Here is a 9238-nt window from a genome sequence, read left to right on the forward strand (position 1 = left end):
TGACTCATCCATAATCAGTCTTTGCTCACAAACTTTCATATACTCCAAAAAGAAAATGTTCCCGTTTGTTCCAGAAATTAGATTTGCCTTTGCCGAGCCTTAAAGACAGTTCTGTGTACATAGCCAAGTTGGACCATATTTATAGCAAGTGCACAAAGGACAGATACAGTATTTTCAAATAATCAAGAGTAGGGCAATAATTACAGCAAATTTAAATTCAACACGCCAACTATCAAAAAAGAACCAAAGAAAGACGGGTAACACTTTACAAAAAGTCTCCCTAGTTACAGTGTATTTACATTATAGTTATTCATGAGTACAGTGTAATTATGCATTATTAAATGTACTTAATGTGTAATGATTAATGGTATATGTAATTACACAGTTGTAACTACATTTGTAACAAATTGTTTTCTTAAATGCCTACGAAATTACATACAAAACCTGTCCCAATTTTCAATCCTTGAGATCTCTGCCCACTAGGGCACCTGGTAAGGATGCCCACTGGGAGGTTACCTTTGGATCTATACCGGGCATGGCCCACTGGGTGGAGATCTCAAGGCCGACCCAAGACACTCTGGAGAATTATATCTCCCGGCTCGCTTGGGAATGCCTGGGAATCCCCCAGGAGGAGTTGTAATCCATGGCTGAGGAAAGGGAGATTTGGTCTGCCCTGCTTAGTTTGCTGCTGTCATGACCCTTGTCAGGATAAACTACTTTGAACATGCATGGAAGGATGGATTGACAGCACCATTTGTTTACATTCTCCATGCAATGTAACCACAGTTATACAACCATAATCACTCATTCTCAAATCATATTTAGCATTTTGAAATGGAAAATTGGGACTAGTTTTATATGTAATCATATGTGCATTTAAAAAAAAAGTTAGTTAATCATTTTCTGATATTTAAAAGATGATGAAAGAGGTTCATCTTCAAATGTTCACACTGACAATGGACCTAGCTATGCACTAGTACTGAGTTACCATGAAAACCGTTGAAGTCACCTTCCAAACATGAATAAATGCTTGGGAAGTACTTGAACAAGACAACAGAGAAACTCATAGAAGACACATCCCACAGGGCTGAGTAGCTGTTGTCACTCCTTCACTCTGAACTCCAGCTATAGAAAACAAGTGTTTAAACTTGTTGTTTTAGAACAGTGGTTACACACATAACCACAATGTCTAGTATAAAGCTGTTATATATAACATTATATCATAGCAGGCAACATTCAGAAATTAAAATAAGGGAGAATCTTAATGGGAGAAAGTGGGGCTTCTAAAATCCGATAGAGCACTGGAATGAGGTTTTCACAGTGGCTGCAGAGAGATAGAGGAAAAATGATTTATCAACAGAAGATAAAACACAAGAGTTGCCTGGGAGAAGGGGTGAAATTACGCCAGCCTCCCGTGAGTTAATAAGGCAGTTGACACCTGCGCTTTATGTTTTTACAGAGTGTGGCACATGAGTAAACAGTGAGGTCACATTATGTCATCAGTTCTGCAGCAAAGTGGATATAAATACACATAAGCGACTATATTGCTGGAAAGACCCCAGGGTTGAAACATGAGGTCACTGCAGATATGATCACGGTGCCCCATGATAATCAATTTCTGCCTTATGTAATTTGCATAAACATCAAACACAAGGGCTGCAGTTGTATCAGCACCTATGCAATGATTCAGGCACCAGCCCTAGTCATTCCTGGAGTGGAGAATCAATCATGCTTTGAAATGAGAACATTTCCTCTAGTGGGCCACGTGCTTCTACAGACCAAGTGTTTCATGCAGATAAATGCATGTGTCTGTCACATTCATAGAAGGGAAACACACAACAGGAAAGAACTGAGGTGCGAGAAACACAAGAAACAACAGAAGTGTACATCAGATCCTTAGAGAAACCAGGTGGGTGAATTTCTGTTTTTTACTGTATTGTACAATTTTGATGTGGCAAGGATGAGTCTATATTAATGCCACAGGGTTGACTATACAGATCAGTGTTTTGGTTTATGTTAATAGATTAAGAAGTTCTTATTGGCTGGTGTGATCAATGAAGTGCTCACACAGGCATGCACAGCCAGAAGCACCTGCTGCACATCTGCCTTAAGCAAACCCCAGGAAAATGAACAATGCACATACAGAGATACAGAGATAGTAGTATGGGAAATGCAAGATTCGATTTTTGAAGTTTTAGGTCTTTTAAAGGGAGTCATAGAGTATATTTAATCTTATAGATAACATTGTGCAAGTATAGATAGCTCTGGGTAGAAGAATATATATTTTTCAACTTTTTTTTTTAGAAGAAATGGCTGAAACCTGGAGTGTGAAGAATTTGAGTGTATTTTCAAGACAGGTTTAAACTGAATCTGAGGGACCAAGAAGAGACACAGAGTTTTATCATATATATGTATACATATATTTTGTTGTTGTTATCTTGGTTTTTCTGACTGTAGATAAGATTAGTTGGTTGTGCTCCTGCATGAGAGGGCTTCATTTTGTTTTCGTTCTGGTTCCCAGGAGGTTCTGGGCCTGTGTGAGCCAGGGGCCGCATGGGAGTTTCTTTCACTGCAGGGGAAGTGGATGTTGCTACCAGGACTGAGTATTATTTTTACTTATTTTTCATTACATATATCGAAAGCACTTGAGTTTGCTGTGGATTTGCACATTTGTTTGTTTGTTTGTTTATTTGGATTATGCATTTTTAATACTTTTTCAGGGGATGGGATATGTGTGCATAATTTGGGAAGGGGTTCATTTTCTTTGCTCTGTTGTGTGGACATTTTTTGTAATTATTAAAAAAAAATATTATTCCATCATGTTAAATCCTACATTAAATGGTTCCCCAGTGACATTAACACAGATTGAATGTTACTTTTTAAAGTTAGGTATTTTTGCATTCCAGAATAGACCAGACCTCTGTTTATGGAAACAGGGAAATTCATGTGTTAGGTAACTCCATCAGATTCCAGATGGTGACATTTGTAGAAGAGTGGGCAAGGCATAACACCAGGAATGACAATGATGCAAATTCAGGAACAAACACAAAGGCAGACAGGAGCAAGAAATATAACAGAATCTCAATTTTCCCAGAGAGCATGCATATGACTCTGGAACAGAGGGGCGTAGGTTCAATCCCAGGTGGGGGACACTGCTGTTGAAGCCAGCTGGATAAATGGGTCATTGTAAAAATAATGTGATATACTGTAACAATTGTAAGTTGCCCTGGATAAGGGTGTCTGCTAAGAAATATAATAATAATAATAATAATAATAATATATGGTGAGACAGCAAAAATCAACCAGCTACATATTTTGAGCCTTCTGCAGTTTATTTTACAAAGAAGTTGGTTATTCAACAACTATGCATAAGTCCCTGAGAAGTACTGAGGAAGTCATCAGATGAACTCACAGAAGACTCAGGAGTTTTTCTAACACATATCCCACAGGGCGCAGAAGCAGCTGTCGTGCCTTCCAAGACTCCCGCTATGGGAAGCATGCATGTTTAAACAGAGACAATGGGTAGAAGAGAACTTTTGCACAAACAAGAAAAATAAATGTTTGCCACAATTACAATCCCAGAGTGTTCAGCTGAACCAACAATCACACACTGAAGTGCCAGAAAACAGTAATATTCCCTTGTAGTGGATAATTACTCACATGAATTGGAGTATTTAAGGAATCTACCATGTGGGATAAATCAAGATACCTGCGTGCAAAGACCTCTTTAGCCCAGATCATGAATTCACCTATTACTGAAGCTATACCTATATCACACCATGTCAGCAAAGGTTGAAAGTATTATGCCCTCATCCCTGCCCTTATATGGGATGTTTTCCATTAAAGCTTCATCTATGTTGGCTAGTACTACCTAATTTATCCACTGTAATACATTTTGTATGTATTCCAGGAGGCTGTTCTCTTCAACTATCAATTTTACACATCTGATTTGGCCACAGGGGTTTTGCTAGCTCCATTGTGTGCATAGTAAAAACATCTCTCTCTCTCTCTCTCTCTCTCTCTCTCTCTCTCTCTCTCTCTCTCATATATATATATATATATATATATATATATATATATATATATATATTGCTTGGGGGGCAGGGGTTTCTAGAAGAGGAATTGTTACCTTAGCAGCAGGACTGATTAAGTAGATAACCAGCAGACTTCCTAATGATGGATGCAGCCAGCTTTAACAATCTGGGGGCGAATCCATCAGTGCCTCTGCTTTTTACAGACATTAAAATGTTCTAATTCCTTAGTGGCTTCAGCAAGGGAAACAGGTACATTGGAAAAGTGTTGCAGTGTAGAAGGACTGGCTTAGAGGAGACCTCTCTCCTGCTCTGTGCCACACAGCACAAGACATATTACTGTGGGCCACAGGGAAAGGGGGGTGGGAGAGACTCTTGAGCTCTAGTCATTTTGACGTGATCCTTACATTGATAGTTCAATGTTGTCTTAATGGGCATTTCACTCCAAAACAGTGAGGTGTTCTGTGAAACAGTGACTTCTTAGGCTTGACATCCTATACCTGGAAGCAACACAGAGGTAAGACAAGAAGCATTTGAGACTCTCACTTTCGTATTGGGATGTCCAGCACCTATCATTAGTTCAGTGCACTTTCATTTAGCAATTTTTAGGAGACCAGTATGCATCATAATTTCAAACAGAATGATAAAGGTTTGTCTCAGAGGTCAGGTGTGAATCAGAAGTTGTTATTTATGAAAAGCACAGTGGCCACCATATGCGTTGTCATATTTTGGACAATATTGCACTGCGCTTGATGAAATTTTATGGCTAGGCTATGTTTATACTGTTTATAAACGGTTTAAAAACATCTCAACTTATTTTTACTTTATTTTATATTATCAAAAATAATGACAAAAATTCAACTAAAAGAATACATAGTCTGTGACTCGATTTCTTTATGGTGCACCCCCTAATGGGATCAGGATAATAGGGTTGGGACCCTTGGCATTAACCCAACCCTAATGCTCTCTGTGCCTGTGCTCTGTCCTGTAGTACACTGTGAGAGGTGAGCCTTATCTCAACATCCTTTTCTCAGCCAGGTTAACATGGATCTCAGCCCCAGCCTTAGTGCCGAGGTCCATTTTCATTTATCTGACTTCCTGTTCATTTAGAGATATCTGCAAATCATTTAGAGATATCTTCAATTGACATCCTGTTCATTTAGAGATATCTGCACATCATTTAGAGATATCTTCAATTGACATCCTGTTCATTTAGAGATATCTGCAAATGACTTCCTGTATTTTGACTGAGATTATCACTTCCTGTTTCCTTATTCAATTACATAGAAATGAATGAACAAGTTATCAGGAAGTGATAATCTCAGCCAAAATACAGGAAGTAATTTGAAGATATTTCTAAATGGCTTGCAGGTATCTCTAAATAATTTGCAGATATCTTTAAATGATTTAGAGATATCTGCAAATCATTTAGAGATATTTCTAAATGTACTTTTAAATTAGATATCTTGAAATGATTTGCAGATATCTCTAATTCATTTGCAGATATCTTTAAATGATTTAGAGATATCTCTAAATGATAATTTGGCTTGCCATAACACACTGCAGAGTTCACATTGAGGAATGCCTACAGGTGAGGAGTCTATTCCTGAAGAAGGTACACAGAAATTCAGGTCTGGGTTAATTAACAGAATTGTACTTCGGTTATAAAATTGAGGAACATCACTTGACTTACACATGACATCTCTACAACATCTCTACAAAAAAGCCTGTAAAGCTCACCCAGATATTAGAAGGTGGAATCCCTTTACTTAGTTATTGAAAGATGAGTGTCACAAGCATAACTGGACTGCAGAAAGACTTGATTAAAAAGTTAATATCTGTTCTAACAGCACAATGTAATGAAAGCCTGCCAGCTGATGGGAAGTGGATTTTTTTACGGTTTCATTGTTCACTGCTTTTGTCACCTAGTCCAAAGCTGGGCATCCCAGTGGGACCATTTATGGCCGTGCAGCTGAATAAGAATGTTATGGAAGCTGAAGGTTACACAGGGTTTTACTGTCTTTCATTCAGGCTGTATCCCACTTCAGTATTTACATCATCTGAAAACGGTCACACCTCCAGTTTGGCTATGAGGTGCATTTGTGTTAAGTGTCTTCAGCTGCCACAGACCTTGCAATATTCTGTAATGACACAGAGTGTGGAGAGGATAATTGCCCTTGTTATATGGAGCCATCAGGGAAATTATACCTATCAAGACCAGTAGTTGGGGTTTCTTGCTGTGTGGGGCATGCTAGAGAGGTGTAGGCAGAATGGCTTCCTTCGCTTATCTTTTTAAGGTACTGACTGGAAAAAGCACTAGGATAGTTACGGTATTTACAGAAAGGACCCAGCAGAACTGGAATTAAGCCTTAATTGAAATCTCACAGCCAGCTCAGGATAAAGTTGGTAGCCTGGTAACGCAATGAACAATCGGTTTGCCCAGACATTGAAAAATAACATCTGTTAGCCACATTTTGTTTTTCTAAATACTTTCATGAAGTGATAAGCTTTAACCATTCCCTTTAATTGGAGCTAATGACCTGTTTAGCTTGCCAACTGTGCATTTGAATAGTGTTAAACCACTCTGCAGTTAAATGGTTAATTAAAACAGATTAACCTAATGGGCATATGCTGACTTTGTCTGGGGAACTTGCCTGCCCTGGAGAGAGGCTACCAAAGCAGATTCAGAAAGCAAACATTTACTTCTGTATTTCACTTCCCTGTTGTGTTTCTGTATGCAAATACTGATATCTTGCTGGTTGCTTATTATTTTCTAATTGTTCAGAGGCCAGCCAAGATAAACTTTGAAAAATCTAATTAACTGTGACCTTTCCTAGTCCTACTTAATAGTCGAAATGAGCATTTCATGAAAACAACATTGAGAAATGAAAGCCCTGCAGTAGCTTTTGTCGCAATCAGAACGAGTGACTGTGGAATTAAGCCATAATGGAATTAGTTTCCCAAGAATACAACACCCTTTAAGTCTTCCAAGGATAGAATAACATACTGAAGACTAGTCACTCATTGTCTCTTACTGATGTAAATTTGTGGATTCTAATTATATGTGTCCCTTCATCAAATCCGGTAAGGAAAGAAAGCAACTACAATAACAAATGTAAATAAAACCATTTGGCAAAGTCACACTTAAATTCTCAGAAAAAGTCATTAAATATACAGTTAGGTCCATAAATATTTGGACAGTGACACAATTGTCATAATTGTGGCTCTGTACGATACCACAATGGATTTGAAAGGAAACAGTGTAGACTTGCATCTTTAATTTGAGGGTAGTTACATCTAAATTGGGTGAATGGTGTAGGAATTACACCCATTTGTAGTTTTTTTTGGGGGGCTCAAAAGTAATTGGACAAACTAACATAATCATGAATTAAATTGTGAGTTTCAATACTTGGTTGCAAATCCTTTGCAGTCAATGACTGCCTGAAGTCTGGAACCCATAGACATCACCAGATGCTGGGTTTCTTCCCTGGTGATGCTCTGCCAGGCCTGCACTGCAGCTGTCTTTAGTTCCTGCTTGTTCTTGGGGTGTTTTGCCTTCAGTTTTACCTTCAGCAAATGAAATGCATGCTCAATTGGATTCAAGTCAGGTTATTGACTTGGCCATTGCAGAACATTCCACTTCTTCACGTTAAAATAGTCTTGGGTTGCTTTCACATGCTTCGGGTCATTGTCTATCTGCACTGTGAAGCACCGTCCAATGAGTTTTGAAGCATTTGGCTGAATCTGAGCAGATAATATAGCCCTAAACACTTCAGATTTCATTCTGCTGCTTTTGTCAGCAGTCACATCATCAATAAATACAAGAGAACCAGTTCCCTTGACAGCCATACATGCCCATGCCATAACATTACCTCCATCATGCTTCACAGATGAGGTGGTATGCTTTGGATCATGAGCAGTTCCTTCCCTTTTCCATACTCTTCTCTTCCCATCATTCTGGTACACGTTGATCTCTGTTCCAGAAATGTATGGGGTTCTTTAGATGTTTTTTGGCAAGCTCTAATCTGGTCTTCCTGTTTTTGGGGCTTACCAATGGTTTACATCTTGTGGTAAACAAGAAAATAATTCTTCTGTCATCCACCACAGTTGTTTTCCGTGGGCTTCCGGGCTTTTTGGTGTTCCTGACCTTACCAGTGTGTTTTTTCTTTTTAAGAATGTACCAAATAGTGGATTTGGCCACACCTAATGTTTTTGCTATCTCTCTGATTAGTTTGTTTTGATTTCTAAGGCAAAACTGAAGGCAAAAGACCCCAAGAACAAGCAGGAACTAAAGACAGCTGCAGTACCGTCCTGGCAGAGCATCACCAGGGAAGCAACCCTAGCATCTGGTGATCTCTATGAGTTCCAGACTTCAGGCAGTCATTGACTGCAAATTATTTGCAACCAAGTACTGAAACTCACAATTTAATTAATGATTATGCTAGTTTGTCCAATTACTTTTGAGCCCCTAAAATTGGGGGGACCACATATACATATGGGTGTTATTCCTACACAGTTCACCTAATTTGGATGTACTACCCTCAAATTAAAGCACATCTTCCTTTCAAATCCATTGTGGTGATGTACAGAGCCAAAATGATGACAATTATGTCACTGTCCAAATATTTATGGACCTAATGGTATATATGCCATTTGCATAGTCATGTTTACAAAAAAAACATGCTTCAATTTCATTCACTCTCAGATGGAAGCAATACAACTAGACTTAAAATTAACCTAAATAAAACAAAAGTCATGTTTAACAGCTTGAAAATGTAAGTAGATCAATAGACACTTGAAGAAGTCAAAAGTTATGTCTACCTTGGACAAGAAATCAGCGTAGACAGATATTATGGAAAAAATCAAAAGAAGAGTAAAAATGGGATGGTATTTGGATGAAATGGCACACTGCTGAAAGGAAAACTACACACCTGTCTCAGAGAAAAGTATTTGATCAATGCATACTACCAGTGCTGACTTATGGCTGTGAAACCTGCTCACTTAATGCAAAAATGCAGAAGCTGTAGATGACACAAAAGAAGCATTGAAAGATGGACACTTGGAATAACGACAATAGATACGAAAAGAAATTAATGGATCCGAGAACAAACCAAAATATGTGACATAATGGAGTGAAAAGGTTAAAATGGCAATGGGTCGGACACTTTGCAAGAACAACAGATCAGTGATGGACAAAAGAAGCTATT

The sequence above is a fragment of the Amia ocellicauda genome, chromosome 3 (assembly GCF_036373705.1).
Source record: "Amia ocellicauda isolate fAmiCal2 chromosome 3, fAmiCal2.hap1, whole genome shotgun sequence".
Taxonomy (NCBI): Eukaryota; Metazoa; Chordata; class Actinopteri; order Amiiformes; family Amiidae; genus Amia; species Amia ocellicauda.